Source organism: Pteropus medius, unplaced genomic scaffold, assembly GCF_902729225.1.
Source record: "Pteropus medius unplaced genomic scaffold, Ma_sr-lr_union100, whole genome shotgun sequence".
Taxonomy (NCBI): domain Eukaryota; kingdom Metazoa; phylum Chordata; class Mammalia; order Chiroptera; family Pteropodidae; genus Pteropus; species Pteropus medius.
In genome coordinates, this window is record NW_024351730.1 from 35,518,650 (window position 1) to 35,544,074 (window position 25,425).

Here is a 25,425-nt window from a genome sequence, read left to right on the forward strand (position 1 = left end):
GAACTGGGAGAGGGAAAAAAACAGACATACTTGCTAGTTGAGTTGGCTTCATATGAGGAGCCATTCTGGAAACACCACACAACACTTCTTATGTATCATTGGCCAAACCTCACTGCAAGGAAGGCTGGAAAAATGTAATCTTTTAATTAGATACATTGCTATCCTAAATAACGTTGGAGTTGTGTTACTAGGAAGAAGAAGGAGGGGATATTGGTGGGCAAATAACAGTTGATTTCAAATACATTTCTGAATTTCTTATAGAACTTATTCTACTGTTATAGTTATTGGCATATGTTTATTTTTCTATGACTTCCTTATACACTCTGTATATCACATTATTATGATCTCTCTGTAATTTACCATCCCATCTAGCACTGAATTTTACATAATAGTCAGTAAATACTTGTTTCATTTGAATTCAAATGACTCAAACCTCTTAGCTTGATTTTATTAGCACCTTATTCTGGCAGATGCTAAAAAGCTGGAGAAGCCTGTCTCTTGTGTTGTCAGCACTTGTGCAGATATTTTAAAAACAAGAAAAATGAACATATTTTGTTAGTACTGTATTCTCACATAAATGGACAAATTGCCTATTTAAATTAGAAAGAAAACCCAACTGAGGTAGCAACAGACTTTGAAAGAGAACTATTAGCAATGCAAATACTGTTGACTGTGATTTGTATTAAATAAGATAAACAAAATCTTGAACCCTAAAGTAATTTATAAACAAAAAGACTATCAATTACTTTAATGAAGATAAACACCGGGAGCGGGGGAGTGGGATCTAACAATACTTATTCCTTTGGCTAAATTATACACTTACATTTGTAAAACATATTTACTATTTTGCTCAGTATGTTTTTATTTTACTTAAAAAACAAGCTTTTAAAATATATAACAAAATACTTAACAAAAATTTGTTTACTTTCTCCCCAAATGACAAATACCTTCTCTATGATTTGCATAAGTTTGCAATGATTTCATTAACTCAACATTTGTTTTTAAATTCAACACCTAGACACAAATATAAGCAACTTTTCTACATTTTCAGGGATGATTCCTGAAGAATAACATGCATCGGAATAATCAATTTAAGGTTTGTAATTGAAGTTAGCTAATATGGTGTTGATCAGCATCTGTGTTTCTGAGTAATCTGTAGATTTCTTTTATGGCATTATGTATTATGTCCAGTTATTACTGACAGCATTGCGTAATGTGCCAAATAACCTCTATTTTAAAATTTGAGGTAGTTATATACGCACATGAATTGTTTAATAATTTTCTTACAAAAATTGAAAAGATATGAAAATTATGTTCTCAGCCCTTATGTCAGATTTTGAACTATAAGAGGACAAAATATGTATTTTATATCCTCTGAGATACCTAGCAGAGTTTCTTACATGTTTTAGATTTATATTAAGTACTTACTGAATGAAAATAATTCTTAAGTTTCATTAAGTACTTCTTGAAAGTATAGCAGAACAATAGGTTAAAATGATGAAATAAGAAACACAGAGGGCATTTTATATATATTTTTCACTGATATGAGTATATTATTTAAACTAAAAATAAATTTATGAAGACTCAGTTTAAACCCAGATAAAAACTTTAAATAACTTGAGGGTAACCTTTTTTCCCCCTCTCATAAATAATAATAATAATAATAATAATAATAAAGTTATTTCTTTTATTAAAAGCTTTATCACGGTTTGTCATTATTTTGTTTCACTTTTAAAGTGGGATTGGGTAAGAGGTAATAAAGCTCCAGTTCTAATGCTCCAAAATCCTGGACACTTGATCCATGGAAGCAAGGGAGCAGAAAAGTGCCACATTAAAAATGGGCAAAGAATTCACATCAAGGTATTAATCAGGGAACTGGCTGCAAGGGGAACTCTTAGGTACAAAGGCAAGAGACTAGGTGTTTCACTTCTCCTTCAGTTTTACCTGTGATGAGCTGAGCCAGGGAGAGCACTACAAGGGCTATGGAATTTTTCTCTTGAAATCTTGATATTTCCTTCTAGATTTAAATGTGGTTTAAAATGTAAAGTAGGCAAAACTCAAAATAGGGAAGAAGACTACTGAGCTGTATGATAGCCCCTTTTTCTCCTATCAAGAAAAAAAAACCTGAATTATATTTTTGTAGTCAAAATAATAGAACGTAAAATGAAAAAAATTATAGTGCTTTTTATCTTTGATATACTAATGGGGAAATTGCTTAGTAATTTGAAATATTAATTGTAGAATTAAAAATTTAAAACTTTATATTAAGGAAAAAAATAAATTATTACTATGAACCCAGATGTTCAAATACACTGATAAATGACGTGATAATTTTTCTAAAATCCAAATAGATTGACTTTCATAAATACAATTTAGATAGCATATCTAAATTAGATACCTATTAGATGGGTTGACTAAGATAGTGAAATGAGAGAAGTTCAGATGTCTTTCAGTGATGGTTAAGGAAGATGAACTGTTGAGAAAGGGAACTTAATGATATTTCAGACTATTGTATCTAAATTTTCCCCATTAAACAATATGAAATCTACTGTGCACCTCATGCTTAATTTTACTATTTATAAAACAATTTTAACTTCAAAATGATGCTATAGGGGATGACAAATATCTTTTTTCTCTATCTAAATTCTTGTCTGGAATCCCTGTAACAGACAGATTAATGAGAGAAAAGCATAAAAAATTATTTAATATAAGTTTTACATGACACAGAAGCTTTCATTAGGAAATGAAAACACAGAAACAGCTTAAAACTTTTTATGCTAGGCTTGATGAAGAGTGACAAGTCATGGAAAGCTGTGATAGGACAAAGAGTATGCACTAAGTGTAGTAAACTGGGGGAAACATAGCAAGGCCTGTTTGCTCAGTATCCCTCTCTGTGTCCCTTGGCTTCAGAAATAAGGATTCTTCTTTCCTCCAGGTATAGGAAGGGCACCTCTCACAAGAAGGTTTTATCACCTGCTTTAAAGGAAGGTTAGAAAGTCCTTCTGTACATGCCATTTTCGAATTCCTTCAACTTGGAATATTTAATATGCCAAGATGCCATATTTAGGGGATAGCATGTCCCAGACCTCATCAATGACAAACCAAATCAACCACAGTGTGCCAGATCCTGTAAATGTGCTAAAATGTAGATGTATACTGTGTTCTCTTAGAGATTAAAAATAGTGTGTTGAATAAGAAAATAATACAAAAATTCTATAATAGGTTGACTAAAATAGTGAAAAGAGAGAAGTAGTTCAGTAGTCTCACAGTGATGTTCAAGGAGGACAAACTGTTGGGAAAGGGAACTTGATTTTCCAGACTATTGTATCTGAATTTTCGCCATGAGATCTTAGTACCATTTAATATCCTCCCTCTAATTCCTTTTCTCTTAAATTCTTTTTATTTGCTCTGTTGGAACAACTTATGCCTCCTCCTACGTCATCTGTATGACCAAAGCTTAGTCATCCTTAAACTTAAAAACTTATTAGCAAATTCTCTTAGCAATATTTCCAGACACCGACACTTCCTCCCAAGACAGTATCTTTCTTTTGTGCTTATTCTCTGTACCCTTCAAAACAAGCTTAATCATAGTATCTATGACAGCTAATAGGAATGACCGCTTACCTATTTCTCCATTATACTGTAAATGATCCAGTGGTAAATATGATGTCTTATTTATATCAGAATCAGTTGTTTATAATGCATATTGTCTAGAGTGCATAATCCATAATAGACTTTCAGTAAATCTCACTGAATAGAAAGGATAACTAGAAAATTGCATCCAGTTTTTCAAAATCTGAAAAACTGGATGGGGAATAGAGAAAAAACTCAAGCCATCTCAATAAATATGAGTTTCTTTTGTAAATAAAACAGAGAATTAAGGGGGGAAGGAACTAGCCTCAAAAGCAAAATAGCCAAAACTAGTGATGTACTGGTAAATATTTATTAATAAGCTCTTTAAAAGAAAAAAAAACCTCCAATCTGATTAGTAGCATTTGCCATTTTATCTGGTGTCGCTGAACTTGGAATTGAGAAAAGATTAGACAATCAGGTCTGCAAACTTGTTCAGAGCAAAGAACTGATGATGAACTGGAAAATCATTCATCCTCTTTAGTATATCACTGTAGTTCTCAGGATCTGATACCCAACAGCCAGCATTTTAGTCTGTTATATTCCTGATTCCTCTTCTGCACTGCTTTTGTTTTTCTTTCCTTCTTTGCTGTTGGGGAACTTCTGCTTTGGTTGGCTTCTCTTGTCATATAATTCCTCCGTGTCATGTCTTCTATTCACTAATGTTTGTATACTTCTGTGCTACCTAATATCTTGTGTCTGTTCTCCCACATACATTTTGGATGGTTTCATATTTAAACTTACTGAGAGAAATTTTTATTGGTTGGCAAGTTACATTCTGGTATAAAATCCTTGAGTTAGTTCCCTCATTAATAGTTTCCTCTTATGCTTCTGCCAAGAAATCTCCGGGGCCAAACTGCTCCCACTCACCCATTATTCAATTGTGGCTAGCATCACAGAATCACCTGATTTGATAAAACAAAACCTATAAATAAGAAACTTCTCAGAGATAACTATGGGAGTGGCAAGTTCTCTGAGGTTGTGCTGTGTATGCATAACCTTTTCTGTGAGAGAGAGACATGAGATAGGCTATATTTCTCAAGGACAGAGACAAGCATGTGCCACAATTTATAAAGCTCTTTTATGAGTATTTTCATATACTGAAAATACTGTCGATGTAATCTAATTATACAAAATAATTAAAATTTTCCTGTAAAGTTGATCATGTGGTCATAAGTTGCAATTGTTTTTTCTTAATCTGTCCGGATACTACCTTTAAATTTAAGTCAAGCAAAAGACTTTAATTCATAAATGTCTGAAACAACTTGGGAAAATGCAACTATGAGATATGCACATTCATTTTAAAACCTATTAAATTTATTTTCTAAAGGTAAATATACACATTTAGAAATGCTGTATATATATGGAATATATATATTTAGAAATATAGATGTATTAATTGTATTTAGATACATATACATGTATTAAATGTGTGTGTATATGTACACATATTTACAGAAAAGCTGTGTCTGTATACACGGAATAGATTTAATTCTTTTCAGCAATCTCTCCACTACCACTACCCTGTATACATCACAAGTGTGTGTTAGTAAGAAAGCAATAACGAATAGATCAAGAGCAAATTTATTAATTTCACAAAAGTATACTCATATGGTTAAAATAGCTGTATATAACTACTTAAATATCATAATATAAATTTTCTTTAAATTTTTTGTTTAAATACTGTAACAGATTATAGATACAGTATAAATATTCTACTAAGAAACTTTATAAATATGGAGTTTTTTAGTTTTACTATGAGGAAATGTGCCAAGTAAAAATAGTCTTTTAAGCAATAATTATTGGCTATTTAAAATAAGACATTCAGAATATATAATGAATAAACGAGTAAATGAAGTAATATATGCCACTTTAGGTTAAAAAGTGACTATAATTTCAACCAGTAAATTATTTTTAGAATATACTAAAGTTAAGATACTATGCTCACTTATAATATAAATGCTGACTGTACATAATTTTATTCTTTTTTAATGTTTGAATTAATGCTACTGATAATAATATCTTGCCGTTAACATCTAGTAAGGGCAGATATGAGCTCATTTCTATTTCTCTATCATATAAAATGTGTACTCTTCTTCAGTAATTTGAATTTTTATCTTGTCACTTGGGTCTTTTACAGCATTTATTATCATAGTTATAAAATTAAAATAGTTTTCTATTCATATTTGAAAAATGACAAAAAGTAAACTTGATAATATTTTTTCTAATTTATTTAAGATATTGAACAAGTATTTGATTTGCTAACAATTTATTAAAAATATCCAACTAGTGAAATACCAGCAGACTTTCAGTTTATGAAAAATATTTAGTTTAAACAAGTAGAAATGTTCTATTCCATTAAGAAACAGAAATTCTAGTGATTAAAAAAAACCAGGTTTTAGAAATAAATCTAGGTTGAATCCTTGCTTACTTTCTTGTTAGGGGCTTGTAGATAAATTTGTTTATGTATTCACTCACTTATGCCTGAAGTTATAAAAATAAATAAGGCAGACAAAGTCTCTGTCTTCATGGAACTTTCTGTTTTTTGGTGAGTACAAACAGTAAACAAATATTTAAAGTGTGATATAGTGAAGTATAGAGAACTACAGGAGTGAAGAGTAAAGGGTGTATAATCTATTTTTAGAATCAGAAGGGCCTGAAGAAAAGTGGTGTTTAAGCTGACACAGGAAAAAATTAACTGGGTGAACACAAATATATGAAATGACAAATAACACATAATTTATATAATTTATAAGGCTCTGTAAATTAAATTAAAATGACACATGTAAAGCCCCTAACGCAGTTTTTTGTCACATGGTAGATGGTGAATAAGTGCTAGGTGCTGCCGTTGTTACTGACTATAGTTAGATTCTTGACTTCACACTTATAGTTTCACCTATGATAGCAGTTATCTAATTGTGCTTTCACTTTATTTTATACGATCACTGTCTATACAATAATACTATAAAGTCGATGATACTAGCAATTTTATCTTATTCGACTTTGTATATACATCTGATCACACTGCTTTGGAATTTAATAGGTACTTCATAAGACTTTTTTAAAAAAAATAAGTACATAAATGAATAGGGAAATATAGCTTTTAATCATCAGAAAGGAATTTGAGTTTATTTGAACCAAACAGAGGATACTCCTGGAAGCAAGATCTCAGTAGACTGAGAAAAATGCCTCCCAGAATGACAGTTTGCAGTTTCTTTTATGCATTTGGAAATAAGGAGGGCATGTAAGAAAGGTTAAATGAAGGTGGGCTATGCATCTCCTTTGTATCAACCCTACCTAGAACTCAGGGAGCTCTTTCAGTCTGTAGATATGAGTCATTCCTCAGGTCAAGAACTTTTTACTTTGTTTTATTTTGTTTTTGTTTTTTTAATTATTGCATGATTACTATCTCTCTTCCATCTCTATCTTTTCCTCAATCTGGAAATTCTAATATTTGCAAGTTACATCTTCTAGATTTATTTTCCATATCGCCTGCCTTTTTCCTTATGATTTTCATCTCTTCATTTTTGTTTCTTTCCGTGCTTTGATTTTTTTTCCTTTAATTGATATTTCAGTCACTAAATCAAGTTTCTGAAGAGAATATCTTCTTTTTCTATTGTCTTACTTACGTTTTTTGGTCATGGTATCTTTATTTAATTCTAGAAAGACTGTAGCTGAGCTTCAGCTTCCTTAAATTTTGTCGTTTTTCAAATTGTTATCTGCTCCTCTAGCAGCTTTATTTTGACGAAAAGCTACAGCTTATGGTCATTTCCCTTGCAATTCCTTTCCAGCAGCAGGTTCCCTAGGTTACGTTGTTACTTTTATTGGGGCTTAGGACCAGTTATTGGATACTTTACATTATGGCAGACCAAAGAGTAGTGAGAGGCAAAGCAGCAGAATTTTAACTTATACAGCTGGGAGTCCCTGGGATCAGAGCTATTTGATCCTCATGCTTTGTGTAGCTCCTCTTGATTTATGGGAGCCAGTGAAGCAAACGGATGCTCTCAAGAACAATATTACAATTACTTTAATGTTATTTAGGTTGAATATTCATCTGTTAGTGACAGTAGGAGACATAACTAAAGTTGTTCATGGATTGTTCCATCCTCAGAGTTTTGCGGATATCCTAAAATTTTACAAATTCTGTGGCCATTGGAAAGCCCCATCTGGTTATTGGCAATTAGTTCACAAAGCATCATATAGCATGCCTTGCCCCAGTCCACCATTTATGTCTCATGGCTTTGCCCATTTTATGTTTGGCTTGAGGCACAGGAACCTTGGGAGAGATTACAAACTCCTCTGCCTAACATGTAGCCTTATAGGTCAAGAGTGAACAAGATAGCCCTTCCCGGCCGTCTTTGCCATCTCCCCAAGAGATGCCAGGAACAAAACCTAAGTCTCCTCTGCTCATGGGACCAATATATCTCTCCTTTTATCAACTGTAAGACTCTCCCCTCACTTCCTAGCTATTGCTCAAATGTTTTCTCATTTACCTGTTGCTTTTCAATATCTTCAGTATTATCCTTTCAAGATATTAAGGATTTTATAAAGTCATAAGATTTTATAAAGAACTTGTATTTCATATGGGCTTGCCTTTAATTTAAACATAAGCCCTTGCTTAGAATAAGAGTAAGAGGGAAAATATATGAGGAGAAAACAGACATTTCAGTATTTCACTAAGTTAGTTATAATGGCTCACCAGATCACATTCTTCTGTAATATACCTCCCATTGTTTGTTTTAAGAGAACTCATCATACTTCTAGAACTTGAGTGAAGTCTGACCTTCTGAGTAGATTATAATAATCAATGAAGATAGGCTTGAACTTAATATATACTTATTTAACAGACATTTCAAACAGTAATGTCTCTAAATAATGTGAATGTCTTTGTTTGTTTTTAGCAAGATTAACTTTGACCAATAGAATGCAAATAGAACTATAATCCAATTAGCCGTTCATCTGCTATGGAGAAAAACCAAAACTTGGTCTTTAAGTATAATCATTGTCATGACTAATAAAGCAGTATTTTTGGAACACACTGAAAATACTGATTAATTTTAATTTTTCATTGGTATCTTATGCCTACAGAGATATTAGTTGTCACCTAATGATAGTGGTGCCTGAGGTATGGGCTGCATGGAGCATAATGGCAAGCCTTATTTAAACAGAAAGCAAAGCAGAGAATCAAGGCCATAAGATTTTCTTCGTAAGAATTGAAGTACTCATTAAAATAAAGGTATAAAAATATTAATTCTTATGTTAAATTCTACAACTTAACCTATTATTCAGCCATCTAAAAGAACAATGAAGAGAATTTTATTTAAATAATGTCAATTTTGGAAACTTTAATTTTCTCAACTAGAAAATTAGTTGAAAATCCTTAACCTGTGATTTTCTAAAAAATCACTTATAACTTGGAGATTAGTAGCAATTTTTGCTCTTTTCTGCTGGCCTCTGCCACTTCAAATATTTTAATGATGACATTATAGTGTTAACTAATACACATTGCTCACTACCTAATAAACTGACCGATCATTTTATAAATGCAAAATAATTTTTATCTCATTATCCTTTGGTGGCCTATGCTGCTTTTCTTTCCCCAAATAAAAAGTGAAGAAAACATTGTGGCAACCCAACGTGTCTGCAGTAGTCTCTGTAATATACCTCTGTCCAAGTTTCTTTCCAATCAGGAACATAATTCTTAGCTAACAAGTCACCAACTCAATTAACTCTCTCCTATGTTCTTAGAGATATCCCGATGTCAAACCTGAATGGGCTTATTATTTAACAACCAGTATAAGGCTTTTGGGAAATGTGTTTTTAACAAAATAGCTTCTTAAATAGCTTTTGGTCTCCTTAAAGGATTCTAAATCACTGCATTAAATCCCAACACACTTATTAGTAATTCATGCATATGCAGATTTTAAACAGAGTGAGAGATAAATTTCTTTTTTGCCTCTCTAAGGGATATCCTAATATTACTTTCCTTTAAACATTTCTTGATCTATGAACATGTGACATACAGATGTTTACTCAAAGCTCACTCCAGAATTTTGGCAGTTAAGAAGTATGCCTGAAGATGTGTTTAGGATTGCTGTGTACTCTTCTTTATTAGGATCTCGGATGCAGAGATTTTAAGGAGAATCATTCCCTCTTTCTGCTTCTCCCATTCACACATCTATTTATTTACTTCTTTATTATTTTTATGTTTACTCTTTGCCAGTTACTCCACTGTAGTCAGGGCTGCAATATCAATGATACCTTGGTTTCTTTGCTCTGGGAAACTGAAGTCTAGTGAAGAGTGGATCAGGAAACAAATAAACAAAGAAACTACAATTATAGGCTAGATCTTTCAGGGTTGAAATCGATTTTTAAGTAATACAAAAATGGGGCGTCTCATTTAGACCAAGGGAATCCAGATTTCCCTGAAAGGGTAATATATGTGTTGAATTTTTAAGAATGAATCAGATTGTGCTAGAATAACCAAAGGCCTATCTGAGTAGCAAGAAAGATGATGGAAGTATGGAGTTGAATATGGCCCATCTGAAGCCATGTAAGTGGTTCATGACTGTTACCTGTGTGGTTTTCTGTGAAGGATGGTATGTGAAGCCAAAGGAGTGGGCAGGATCACTAAAGTCACTAGAGGAAGAAAAGGGAATACATATATTAAATTTTAATAAACTAATCAGACAAGATTTTTTAGATCATAAATTGTTAGAAATTTGGGGACTTGTAGTATGCCAAAAATCTAAACAAGAATTCCATCAATCTCAATTAACCAGCCTACCTGTATTTGAACATAGTGGTTTCTTCTTTCTAATGTAGCTGTGTACTCTATTTATGAAAATAACTAGCTGTAAGTTTTGTTCTCATTATTTCCGCAGTTCATATAAACTATTCTTTATGCAGAATTTTTATTAGAACTCAGATTTTCAGGATCGTGCATATTAAATAACACCACTTACAACTAACTAGAGAGATGTAAAATATCTGAATGCTCTATTTTATTTTAATGTATTATGTGCAATAACTTGTATATGAAAAAATGAAGTAAATTATAATCAAAATGACCTTGTCATTATGCAGTAAATGCTACCTAGTAATAAAATTTAATTTTATACACAGAGATCTGTCTGTCTGTCTATCTATCTATTTTTTTTTTTTTTTCTTAAGAGAGTGTGACAGTTTTTTCTGGGTTCCTTGTCTGTGTTCACGAATTCTGACAATAACTTTATTTTCTCTCCATTGATACAGAATTAAGGACAATGTAAAGATATAAAACATTTATGAGGTCTAAGAACCCTTAAGTTCTGTGCAGTAGAGCTCATATAAGATCTATACTCTGTAGTTTAGGGAACTAAAGCAATTCATCACTACCTTAGCACTCTGTTCAACTTAAGATGAATTACCTGTCAAATGTGATTGCACTGCTGAGCAAGTTCAATGCCGTTTATCTGACTAGAGAATGATGCCCAGCTACCTCACAGGTGATCTGTGCATCGTTCAAATTTGGAAAATGCATATGATAGTCATTATCTTAACATCCCTATATTTGCCCAATAGAACCTTCTGGACTGATTCTATAGGAGGACATTTAAAATGTATAATACAACACATTTGTTTTCCTGCTTTTCTGTATTGCTAGTTTTTTCTTTAAGGTATGATAAACTAATCTGATAAGAATTTAGTAATGCATAGTGCAACCATTCAGAATTTTAAAAAAGTCAAAATGCAAATGTAGATAAACATTTTTTTTTTAATGCAAGACATAATAACATAACTGTATATGAGCTTTAGATTTACCATTTCTTTTATGGTTTAAGTAATGCCATAGATTTAAACAGTTCTGCTTTGAAAATAATTATCTACGACCTCTTTTCCTTGTAAATCAATTGAATTCCAGTTTGCTGATGCTAAACTAAACCCAATTATTGTCTTAGCTTAGTGAATGCAAAAGGCTATTTTGTGTGTGTGTGTGTGTGTGTGTGTGTGTGAATGTCTTTGTGTTATTAATTAGATCACTGAGAAAAATATAATTTTTGCAAAATTATATGATAGATTATTCATCTTGGCTACCTTCCTTGGACACTCTAATTCTCCCTTGGATCACTTGCCCTGGGGAAGATTTTTGTGTCATGACCTTATCTAAACCTAAGTACTTCCCAAAGGCTCCATCTCTAAATGCCATCACATCTGTAGTTAAGGCTTCAGCATATAACTTGGGGGTGGGGGTACAACATTTAGTCCACAAATATTTTATCTTTAAGATAGAATCTCTTCATTAGAAATAAAACATGAAATATTTTTAATTTCTAATGATAGTTTTATTGATTTATATTTAAAAAACGCTATTCTAAGCTTATTAGTTTGATTTACTAAATTTATCATCCAAATGTTAAAGGAATAAAATATACTTTCCATTATTTGTTACATAATAAGTATTGTTTTTCTTACTAGTGTTTTGATAGTCATCTATTTTTTTTAAATAACATCGAGTGGCCAAATTTTTATGCAGAAATGGGTGTGCTTAATGAAAATTTTTCATTGAACCATTTATACCATCTTACAATTTCATCTTAAATTGGTAGAAATCAATATCTATTTTTCATACATTCTATTCTTTTTTCCTCCCAACTAAGGATAGCACTATATCTCTGTGGAGCTAACTAGAGAGATATAGCGCAACCCTTTTATCAAATAAAGTGATTATATTTAGAAAATGTCAGGAACTAAGAAACAGAGAAATGGAACAAAATTGACATTTTTGTAAAAAGTGAGGCACTATTTTGAATATAAACAACTTCCAAATATGTTGTGTTTGGCTATAATGCACGAGGTGGTTTAGTTGATTTGAAAGTTGTCAATTTTGTGCCAATTTCCTGGATCCTGATACTGGCATGAGAATTTGGGTTTCACTTGAACCCCCAGTAAATAATACTTGTTTTTCTTTTTATACACAGCTTTCTGTGATGTATCCTCTGGTTTTCTGTTACTATTTCTACATTATTGTGACTTAAATTGGTGCCACAGAGTGATTCTTAGATGTCATTACCACTAGCAGTTGGTAAGAGCTAAAACATATAATTGGTATAAATTTTGCGTATATATATGAACTCCCAAGTTTCAGTCTTGGTCTAAATCTCAGGTGCTGTCAAACTAAGGCAAGAAATTATACAGTCCTACTTATTAGCATTAGTTCTACAGTAAATTTTCTCTCTGAGAACATATGGCTTTAAAGGCAAAAAGCTGCTAACACTTTTGTAATTAAAAAAAAAGAAAGAAATAATTCTATAGAAACTATATGACATTAATAAAATATCAAATTATAAACAAATTTTATTATTCCTTGAAGATTTTTCTAGTATTGTTATTCCAAGATTTTTTTTTTTTGAGGACAATTTATTGTGGGGGCACAAAAAAATAATTTTTCTTCCACCTTTTTTAGTTCTTCTGCCTAAACTAATAATTAAATTAACATGAGACAGATTTACAAGAGAAAATGTCCAAAATTTATTACAGTTGTACATGCAGGGTGCCATTAGACTCTGATACCCAATGACGCATTGGGTAGTTGAGGCTTATATGTCATTCTGGAGCTAAGGAGAAAAGAGGGAAGCAGGATTGTGGTTTAGGAATTCAAAGGGCAGGAAGGCAGTTTACATGGAGATGAAAAAGTAAATGTTTGGTAAATAAATGTTTGCTGGGCCATCTTTAACAGTGGGATACAGAGTGGACTTTCATCAAATGGGCCTTGCTAGGTTCCTCTCTATCACACACTAGTTCATAAACTATATGTAAACCATAATTTGTTAAACTGTAATTATCTGTGATGATATCTCCCTTCCCGGAGCAGGCCCTCTGTCTAAACTTGTGTTTAGGCAGTTAAGGGGAAGATCAAAGGTTTTTCCTGAATCTTTTTTTTTTTTTTTCCTTAAAAATAACCAGCTTAAAATAGTCAATATCTCAAAAAGCATATTTTGGGGTGGAAAACTCTGCTCTCCTCTATTTTCATTAGTTTGTTTTTGAATTAATATGTAATAAAGTTCCCAGAGGTTTCATTAAAAAATGTGAGAATGAGAAAAGATACAGCAAACTGTATATTAATTACTATTCATTATTAAAGTTAAGATGTTTTTGACAGGTGATATGTGGAAGACTTACCAAATATATGCTTATTATTTATTTATTATTTATTGTTTTATATATGTTAATAGGCAGAATTCCACTGAAACAAAATGTAAATATTTCAGTGTCATTTGAAAAAATCGACAGTGAATTATAACTTTTTAATGGCAAATCAGTCAATCACCAGACTGCTTTCATACTTGAAAATGTTTACATTCTCAGACTTAAGTTATAATAGTTTTCAAACATTTGAGTTGTGGTGTAGCAGATAAAATGAAGCCTCAAATCATTCTCTTATCTCAAGAACATCCTGGCAGAATTACTGTGACTTGTCTGTTAAAATTGATTTCCTCTAAAGGCAGCGTAGGCTTTTCTTATTGTGTTAAAAAATGATTTTATCTATTAAGTGTCTTTTCTTATGAAGAGACTTTTCTTTTATGACCCAGAAGGAAAAATGTTATTTTTCCTCCCAAGTTTTTATATCCTCTTATACTTGTAATCTATTATCCATATTGCAAACAAGATGAAATGTCATCCAAAAATAGTATTTTTAAAATGAATATAAAATGGGCAATCATTTCTAAAATTACTAATTGCCCTTATCTTAATTTGAAGCATCCACACTCCTTAATTTTATGATGCCTTTTGCCTTTAGTAAAAAGCAATAGATAGCAGACTTGTGTGCTGAATGAATATATCATAGGCTAGGAAATCAGAATATTAACAATGCAGTTTCGAAAGCTACTGATATCCCTTAAGCAAGCAACTTTGTTTAGGACACCAAAAATTCTTGTTGGCTTTTGGAACTGGGAGGCTCTGTTGTGGCTGTTATTGTTAGTAATGATGGGTAGGTTTGTTTGGTGTTTTAGTAAGACTACTCAGGAATAAAAGGATACAATTAAATGCCTTTCCACATCATTCCCAATATTTTTAGTTAGACTTTATCCAATTGGGTGACGTCTATATTGAATGAAAAAAGAAGTTGCTGGGGTTTTTGTTGTTGTTGTTGTTGTTCCTTAATGTAGCTTATTGAACTGTACTGCTTTGGAATTAAAATATTTCCAGGAAAAGAAAAAAAACTTAGAGAGGCCAGAAATTGCAGTTCCCCACCTGAAATTACAATAGCATTATTTCTATAATAGCAAAGGAAAAATTAAAGTGTCTTGAACGTATAGCTTATATATTTGGAGGAATAATTCTGAATATAGAAAGGATGTACTCATAAAAGTAAAGGTTAGATTGAGTAGTCAGAAACTTCAACATGCTGCCAATATAAGTAAAAATATAATAACATAAATTTCTTGATCAGTAAAGTGAGGATTGTGCTTCCCAAACACTACTTAACAAGATAAGGTGAAATAAAATTTGGTAAATTGTGATTAGTATGAATGCCTTGGCAGTGAGATAGTATAGGGGTATGTAATTTTTCCTTTATTTTCTAGTTAGTCCATGGGATTTAACTTCTAATATTTATATGAAGTTAAAATCTTAATTATGAAATGATTGTAAGGTTAATTTTGACCTAAGATTAAAAAAATAAAAAAGTATTAACATTTTTAAAGTATATTTTTATTCGTGAGAACTTACCAAAAGAGCCCAATCAATTCCTATGGAGTATGTTTATAATTTTTCATTTACCTCTAATCTGAAATATGTTTTATATTTGGACTTGCTTTCTTCAAATTGTGACTTGATTTTTCTCTTTGATCAAAGTTATAGGTATATTATTCCTTGGAGGTAATGAGAGTTAAGAAATATAATTTGAAGGATTACTTTGTTAGAAGATCTGGCTGCTAACATTTTCATAATGTATGAGTTGTAGAAAATTCGCATTGAGATTTATTGGATATACCTGAGATACCTAAACCTTTTGCCATAATTATGGGTCTAGCACTCTATGATGCCACAACAATATTTTGAAGTACTGTACTCTGCACTTTGCTTCACAAAAAATAGTTGATTTGATAAACTCCTTTTTGCTAGATGCTGTCATGTCCATCTTTTTAATACCTTCCATGTTCATTATAAGTGTCATTAACCATATTGCCTAATGAAAGGTATCTCATATAAAGTCTGATTACTTCTCTAATGTTTTCCAGGCATGCTTGGTGATGAGCCTGGCATATGAAACAATTTCCTACAGTAATAAAACTAATTAAAGTAGGCAGTCATCCACATACCACTTTCTAATGAATTATAATAAACTCATTAATCTCACCCACTCTTATTCCAAAAAGTCTGTTGATAGGACCTGTATTTAAGAGTAATTTTCAGCATTAAAAATGGACAACTATTATAGAATCAAAGGAGACTTTCTGATTTAAGTTACAAAATCACAAATTGGTGATGAGCGTTATAAATGAAATATGTGGCTTCTAAACTCTGCCCAGATTATGTATTGACAAGACCCTTTTCCATTCGAGTTCTCCTATAATTGATTTCACAAAGGAAAAAAATGATTTATTATATAATAATAACTCTTCAGCACCTTGAAGAGTAAAATTGAATGAACCCACTCCACATTTCCTCTTAGAGATCATATGAAAATGATGAATTGAGTACTTGAGATCAAGTGATAAAAAACACAGCCTTTTTCCTCTCCAGGACTAGATTATCTGTTCAAAATGTCAAATATAATAATAACTGTTTTTTAACTCTTCTCCAGATGTATGTGGTGCCTGATGAAACAACATAAGAAATATTATTCTGTTCAATTACAAATAGTTGGTAACATAGACATTGTTCTGGAGAGAATTTTACTGTGAAAATGATAAAGTTGTTAAATGTACCACACGGAGAGACAATTTCTGAACTACAAATATTAATAGTAAGAAAATATTTTGAGGCTGTAAGGTGGAGATTTATTCTATATTCATTATAATTTGATGTCAGTTTTCATTCTGCAGCTCATTACTACAATGACACACATGTGGATTTCTCTCTTAGGAAATTCATTATAAATATGCAGTTTTCAAAATTAATACAGAATAATTGTAACGGATTAAGCATTAATAAGCAGGTATCTTTTAACTTATAAAATTAATATTCAAAATTATTTACATCCATACCTTTTTAGCTAGTGCTCCTTAGTTCTTTAGAGGATAAAAAGCTGGATATTCTGGGCACAGTTTTTTCTTTTGTGAAACAGATGTTAATAAGCTTCAGTTGGTAGATGATGAGTAAAATGTCTCCCAATCTGGGACCAGCTGTAACTGTGGAGGCCAGTTGCCATTGTATGTGACAGTGAGTTGGTTCTGTGCTGTGAACAACAGTTATGGAAGGGGCCTTTGGTAAGGTTCCTCCGTTATCTAGCTGTATCATCTTGAGAAAGTAGATGCATCTAATTTAATATCTTCATGTGTAAAATGTGGAGATCAGGCTAGAAAAGCGCTTCCCAAAGTGTCAAAAGTGCCACTGACAGTAAATTTTGTGTTTAAAGTAAATTTTTAATGTGACAATAAAAAAATAGTGTATTATATGAAATAAAATTATTTCCATTTTTATTTCCACTTCAATTATCCTGAAATCAAGGAAATACATTTTATGCTAGAAGTCCCTAATATTTCTCTAATACTGGGGAAGCTCTCTCTCTCTCTCTTTGACAAAGCTGATGGATCACCTTGTAGTTTCTAAGAGACAAGAGAAACTTGCCTCTGAACAGAAGACTTTTTCATGTAAATCCTAAGAGAAGTAGATTTCTTAATGTTATCTCCAGTACAGTAGAAAATTAAACAAGAGCTTCAGGAAATTTTTCAGAGCTCTAATTGACCTTGTTTTGAACACACCTCGTTTGAAAAAGACTTGCTGCAATTAGTGGATCTAATTAATGGTGTCTATTAAGAGCTAGCTATACATTGTATAAACTTGGTAATGTGCTTTAATGCTACTAGGAAACATGACTCATCATAATATCCAACATTAATGTAATGCTTAATAACTAATATTTATCGAGTGCTTGGAAATCAGGCACTCCTAAATGATTTACATATATTAACACATATTAGTCTTCACTCATTCTAATGTTTAAAACAACTATATAAATTAAGTACTAATATTTCTCTCATTTTATGTATGAGATAACTGAAATACTAAGGTATTAAGGAATTTGAGAAAGGTCAGACAGCTGAGTAAATGGCAAAGTTTTTTTTTTTTTTTTTTTTAATTCTGCAAGTGTCCACTTACCCCATACATTTCTATTTCTTACTGTTCTGTATCCATCCTATTACTGCCAGTAGGCCTTAGTTAACTGAGTCCTTTCAGTTCTCAACTGGAAGCTTATTTCTTCTGACATTTTATTTCCAGTGTCCAGCACATGGTAGTTTGTTGAATAAATGTATGAATAGATTAATTAATCAATAAACCTCTGCTATAAAAGACAATTTTTAAAATGCCTCTACACGTAACCTATTAGACCTAACACTTCACCCCCAGCACCCCCTATCTCTCAGTTTTCTCCTGGTAATTTGTCACCATTTCTGTTATTAATCTTGGATCATTTGGAACCAGAATAGTGTGCTTTGATGTCAGAATGTGTAGGTTCAAGTAAAAACTCCAGTGCTTATCTCTATCACCTACTTAACTGTGTGACATTGGAAGATGTATTTAAAACTAAGTTTCATTTTTATTTGTATAATATTAATATCTAACATATCTATCTGGCAGGATTATTATACTAACTAAATTAAATGTGCTTAAAACGCATAAGAATGCTTGGCATGTTGTAAATGTTTTATGAAAGAGGCAAAATAGCATCATATTGAGATATCTAGACATTGGAGCCAAACAGACCAAATACTATTACTGGATAGTTCTGGAAGATTGAGTACATTATTTACACATTTAAAGCATTAGCTTTTCAATGCTTAATTACAAAATACAAGATCCTAAATCAGGGTTATCGTAAGGATTAAATGAGATAATTTGTTCGGAGTGCATGATATACAATTAAAAACAAATAATGTTAACTCTTTCTTTTAGTAACAGTTTCCTTTCCTTTAAATTTTCTCTTATTCTTTTGGTTTAATATCTTGGAGGAAAAAAGAAGACAGTTCACTGCCTCATGACTAAATACATTTATTAGACTATTTTCATGTAGTTCTTGCTAAAATTTAAGTACTATTTTTGCCTGATAGTATAACTCAAATTATATTATCTTGAACATAAGCTGCTTAAAGTTACTACTGCAGGAAGTAGAAGATTCAGGTCTAACAAAAGTTAATTTGTTGAATCTGTATTTTACAGACCACTGACAATTGGAAGATTATGATAGGGAAAAGATTTATGGGTCCTCTACTACCAGCCTACTTAAAAATACTATTATCTCCTTTCTCTAATACTGAAATAGCCTTCTAATAAATATCCTCATTTCTTCTTTTACAACTCATCCCCTTTCCGTATTTCCCCAGTGTTCCAGCTTTATGCAAATATTATGTCGTATCCCTTCTAAAAACCCTCATCCTTAAAATAGTCTAAAACACTTCACTTCCCTTGGTTTTTAGATAAAATCTAAGAAGCACAAATGATATGGGTTATTTTACAGCATTGTCAAGTGCCATTCTGTCCTTTGTGTTTCTTACTTTATCTATACTAAATATATTTTATGTCCTTGAACTTTGTTTCTTTTTACCTTAGTCCAGGTGTGTTTTGTTTTTCTTTTCCCACAGCACAATCATACTCATCCTTCAGATCTCAGCTTAAACATAACTTCATCAAAAAAGACTAGACTGGGTTTCCCTGGAACCTAGTAGTTCTCTTTCATACCATCATTATATTTTTAAAAATCTGTCATTTGTACTAAAGAGTATAAGCATCCTTTTTCTATCTTTTTTGCTGCTGCATTCTCAGACCCTTACACAATGGGTAGCATTTTGCATTGACTTATTTATAAATGCCCTACTGATGAAAGATGTTTAAAGTGATGAGTTATAAGAGTGAAAACTCATGTGAGACTTTCCTTAAGTGTTATACACACAACCTTACAATGTCAGGTTTGACCTCATTGATCCCCTTTTTCCCCCACACAGACAAATCATTCTTTGATATAGGGCCCTCCAGCTGAAAAATGCTTGATATTCCCTTGAAGTTAGCAAGGGCTTAATTGTATGACCTAATCCTGGCCAACGGATCAGAGGAAAACACACTAAATGAGAATGATACTTACGAGAATAAACTGTTCTTCCCACCATTAAATCCAGTTGACTGAGAATATTCTTTTTGGATCTGTTTGCCTCCTGCAATTGTAAAGGGTCGAACCTGAGAACTAACACCAATTAGGATGAGTGAGAATAAATAGAAAGTGTCTGAGTCTTTGATGATGTTATTATGCTGCTGAATTAACTGAGCCTAGAACCAGCTATTTCTGGTCATCTTGTTACAGTGAGATAATCTCTTTATTAAGTAAAGGCAGGTATCTCTTTACTTACTTTCAAAAGCACCCTAACTGATAGAGATGCCCTCAAGACTTGACTTTCCGAGTCCCTGATAGTTAGTCATTATCTTCTGTTGGAGTAAGGAAGCCCAGGTTGACTACTACTCAATGAGAACAAGTTTATTCTCTAATCTTTATGTTCCTTCTTAAAAGGAAGGTGAACTGGAATCCAAAAAAAGTAGCCTAAATACATGTATCCTTTTCTGCTTCCCTTCTGTAAGAATATTTTAGGTTGATTAATGATCATGAAAATAATTTAAGCAAAATCCTGAGAGAAAAGTATATATACAATCATTTATCTTTATTGTACTTGCAGGCTATATACCCTAGGGAAATCTGAAAACTTTCCCTGACTGATGTCAAATGGAGACCAGGGGTGAAAGAGACTCAGAGACTACCTATCATGACTTTATTTATTCAAAGTTAAAGATGGGAGGCAATGGAGGAAGGACTATTTTTCATTCAGTTAACTCTATCTGAAAGAAAAGGGGTAAAGAACAGTGGGCTCTTATATACTGTTGACATTCATTCAGATAGAATAAAATAATAACTGAAAAGTCCTGTAAGCTAGACAGATGGACAGGTTTCCTGGCCCAGGAATACTACTTTTTTACTTTATTAACATACTTTGTAAAGGTAACATAAATTCACTGAAATATCAACATTTCTATAAATGCATGATCTTCAAAAGGCCATGAACTCTTGGAATCAAGACTAGAAAGAGTACGCCTCATGACCTTTTATTCTCTAGAGAACCAGATGCTAAGCTCAACTGAGAAATTGTCATTCATCAAACATGCAATGTGTGAACTTCCTTTTGATGTTAAGTGTAACTGTGGAACTTCAACTACTGGGGCTTTTCTGAGCCACTCTACTCTCCTATAAAGTGTCAATAATATCACCTAACTCATAGGATTCCTATAAAATCAAAACTAATAAAATGATAAATATAAATTTCAAGGAACTAAATAGATAACCTTTTCATATTTCTCTGAAAGTTAAATTTGGAAGATTTTTTTTCTAAAAATATGTAATATAATCATTAATTTTCTTTTTGAGGCTGAAAACAATAATGTTTTATATATACTTTTTTCTGTGTTCTTTAAAAATATTTCTATATATAACATATAATCTTGGCTTTAGATATTAAGGAAAATAAAAATTTCCACATTTTTCTCAGTTTTTTTGTAACTTGTCTACAAGTATGAAATCACTGTTTTTATTCGTTATTGAAATATTGGCAATCTTTTATTTCAACTCTTTTGATAACTTTTGCATTTGCCTTGAGCAAGTCACTTTTCTATTCTATTTTCTATTTCAATTTGCTTATGAAAGATAGGAATAATGATTGTGATGTGCCTTACATAAAAGATAAAACCATAATGAAAAGAATGGTGAAAATCAAAGCAGTGTGTTAAATGCCAGATATGGCAACACAAATAAACAAAGAACATTTTAATTATCAATTATTCTCCTAAGTGGTTTTAAGACTGTGAAAGGCAGTAAAATTACTTCTTGATAAAAACTTTATCATGTATTCAGAGATGAATTGTTCAGGAAATATAAATAAATATAAACATAAACATTGACTCTCCAGAGTCTTGATTATCCAGCATATTTCCTGACCTAAGCTCATTGAATTATTAATTAGAATACCACCAGAAGGCAGCTACTGGAATCATAGAATGGAATGTATCTATGATCAAATATTTTCCATTAAAGAATTTATGGACTAGTCTAAGGAGATGAAAATTAGTTTTAACTTCAAATTTTAGCCTAGCTTTTCTAAGAAAGTACTAAAAGCACATAGGATTGTAGGTGGTTTTCCCATCGATTCAATTGATATTTACTGAAGTCTTCCACTGGGAATGTTACTGAACTAGATGATTGGTGATCTATAAAGATAAAATATGGTTCCTGTCCTCAAAGAGGTTACATTTAATAGGGAATTAAGAAATAGAAATAAATAACTCTATTAAGGTTCTTCGTTAGTGTTGTAACAAAGGCAAGGAGAGCAATTCTGAGAAGAGCAAAGAATTCTAACCAGATGTAAAGGCCTGAATGAAGGTGATGACAATGAGACTTGATGAAAGGAAATTAATTAAGAAATATTGGAGTCAGAAAGAGGATTGCTTGTCAGTTGGCTATGGAATGTGAGCGATAAGTCAAGAATGAGGAGTCTAGTTTCAGTTCTAGTAGGTAAAGAGCTTGGAAGGCATCACTTCTATTTTTACAAGAAAAAAGCCAAGCGGACTGAAAATCAACAACTTTTAGGGAGCTTATCAGAGAAATAAAGCTATGGAGCAAACCACCACCCCAGGCAAATATAGAGAAACATAGCTGAATTTAATTTACCTAGAACAGAAGCCACTGAAGTCATAAACTGGTAGGAACACTTAAAGGGTAATTTTGATGAATTGTTGGAAGCTATGTGTGGACTAGATTACTAGTAGGAAACTCCTGGAGCTATATTCTTGGGGAGTGCCCACATTTGCATGAGTTTTACCTCTAGTAATCCAACCAGAACAGAAAACAAACAAAGAAACAAACAAAAAATTCCCTTGTGACTTTGGCAGAGAGACAGAAAAGTAATCATTTAAAATATGCCTAGAACATTCTTCATAACAAAGACCTATTCTCCAAGAGAAAAGACTACCAGACCGAGCCTTATTTCCTCTAAGATAAATGGCACTTAACCAGTTCAAGCCCTTTCTATTCTTCCTGTGTCATCAGAGTGGGGAAACAAAGCTAAGAAAGAATTACGAAGGTCACAATCAACCCAGAGACACAGGCCTACTAAAAGAGTCATATTTAAACAAGATTATAGAACACTTTCCCTCCTCAACTCCTTACCACTATATCAACAGGGTTCCAGTATAACTGGATTGCAGCTGAAAGAGCTGCAAAGCAGAGGTTCTCTCTATTCAGAAGGTATTTTTAGGGGCACCCAGAGACAGAAGAGGAGACAAAAATAAGGACAATAGAGAAATTTTAAGCCTTTGAGACCTACAGCTATAGCAAATATTTAACTCAGCCCAACTTCCTGCAAGATTAAAAGAACAACCATAAAAATTCACAGTGTTTACCTCAGTTATTTTTACCCAATATATCACCTCCAGTTTTATATATATATGGCATGATAAAGGCAGGGAAAAAAACCATTCTGTGGAGATAATGCAAGCAGCAGAACCAGACTCATATATGACACAGATTTCAGTATTATCAGACAAAGAATTTAACAGAATTATAATTAATATGTTAAGGGCTTTAATGGAAAAATAAACTTGCAAGCATAAATAGGCAATGTACGCAGAGAGATGGAAACTCAAAGAAAAAGTCAAAAGGAAGTGCTACAAATCAAAGACACTACAAGATAAATGAAGAATGCCTTTGATGGGATCATCAGGAGATTGGACACTGATGAATAAGGAATCAGTGAGCTTTAAGATATGTCTACTGAAACACAAAGAGAAAAAGGGATGAAGACAAAATAGCAGAATATCCAAGACTTCTGAGGGAATTTCAGAAAGTATAACATGTGCATAATTGGAGTACCAAAAAAAGAGAGCAAGGAGCAGAAGAAATGTTTAAAGTAATAATGGCCAAGTTTTTTTTTTTTTTAAGTCGAGGAAACCCTTAGTTGACCTCACAGATTGCAAGGACCTTGTCAGTTTACAATCCCTTATTTTTTTATTTTTTTTACACCTATAGCTCCTGGTCTTCCTAGGTGGTCTCCCATCGAAGTACTAACCAGGCCCGACCTTGCTTAGCTTCTGAGATCAGACGGGATTGGGCTTGTTTAGGGTAGCATGGCCGTAGATGATATTTTCTAAATTATTGACAGACACTAAACCACAGATCCAGGAAGCTCAGATAATTTTAAGTAAGATATAAATCAAAATATCTACACCTATACATACCATATTGAAACTGCAAACAAACAAACAAAAAAACAAAGAGGAAATCTTGAAAGAATTCAGAGAAAGAAAATACCTGTAGAGGAAAAATAATAATTACAATGGACTTGTCAGAAATTTTGCCAGCAAGATAATAGAGTAAAATACTTATAGTGCTAAAAGAAGTCAAGGATGAATCAGGATTCTTGATTCAATTATAGGAGAGATGATGTTATTAAGACCAGAAGGGTAGGAGAAATAACATGTTGCCCTTTGGGGTGAAGATTTTAAATTTGAAACATTTAAAATCTGACACACCTGAATGTAACACATGAAAGTCTTCAGGAGGCATTTAGAAATTTGGCTCAAGATTTCAGAAGATTACAGGTGAGAGGATTGATAATAAATACTGAAGTGTGAGTTTATGGGGATAGTGTTTGAGATGAAACATTTAAGGGAAGATGGGAGAGGGCTTCAGACAGAAACCTGAGAAATACTAACTTTTAAAGAATAGAGTGAGTGGAAAAGTTTTAAAGAGTTTGAGAAGTATCCAAACTTATTTAACAGAAGAAGACGTTAGCGCAGAAGTCCAGGAGGAAGAGATATTTTTAAAATGGGATTTTTGTATTGCCAAATCTAAAGCATAGATCAGTCTGAGGACTGAAAAAAAAAATATATGTTCGTACTTAACACTGATGAGAGTGATTTTAATTAAGTGACTAGAGTGTGGAAAGTAGCTTTCAGAAGCAGTAAAACTGAGCAAGTATTAGTTATTGATGCATGGTTGCCAAATTGCAAGTGAGGGTGTGGATTCCATAAGTGTCATTGCTCTTCCAAGAATCTCATTGATAAAAAGAGAGAGTCAGGATTAGAAGTCAGGAATTAAAAAAAAAAAATGTTTGTTGTTTGTTATATTTGTTTGAGGAAAGGTAGAAACTTAAATGAGTTCAAAGACTAAGAGAACTACTAGAAAACATCTAAACTCAAAGCGACTCTAATTTAGAGGGCTTTCCTCTTAGACAAGTATTTTGAATAGAGTGAACAAGAGTTTGAACTTTCCCATGCTGCACATGATTTTATATATACAAACACCTCTGAACAATTCATGGAAAACCTTTTTCCCCATCATTCTAAATAATAGGAATTGTTTGCCACGTGAGGATAATTTAGGGCACGTTGTGATTACAATAAGCAAAATTACACCAGTTATCATAAATACATATGCTTATTTTATATATTTTGGTAATAATTTCTTATTCAACTGATTTTCAATAACAGTGTGTTCCAAAGAGTGAAGTTAGAAAAATGAAAGAAAGTAGATTTCAACTCACACCTCCAGTTGGGTCT

The 25,425-nt window shown here is 32.2% G+C and overlaps 1 protein-coding gene and 1 pseudogene across 2 annotated transcripts in view; one reads left to right on the plus strand and one right to left on the minus strand.

Moving 5' to 3' along the window:
* The window catches only part of CCSER1 (coiled-coil serine rich protein 1), a 1,118,997-nt gene that overhangs the window by 494,487 nt on the left and 599,085 nt on the right, over positions 1 to 25,425 (plus strand). The window lies entirely within an intron of this gene.
* On the minus strand, positions 23,885 to 24,003 carry LOC120588576 (uncharacterized; annotated as a pseudogene).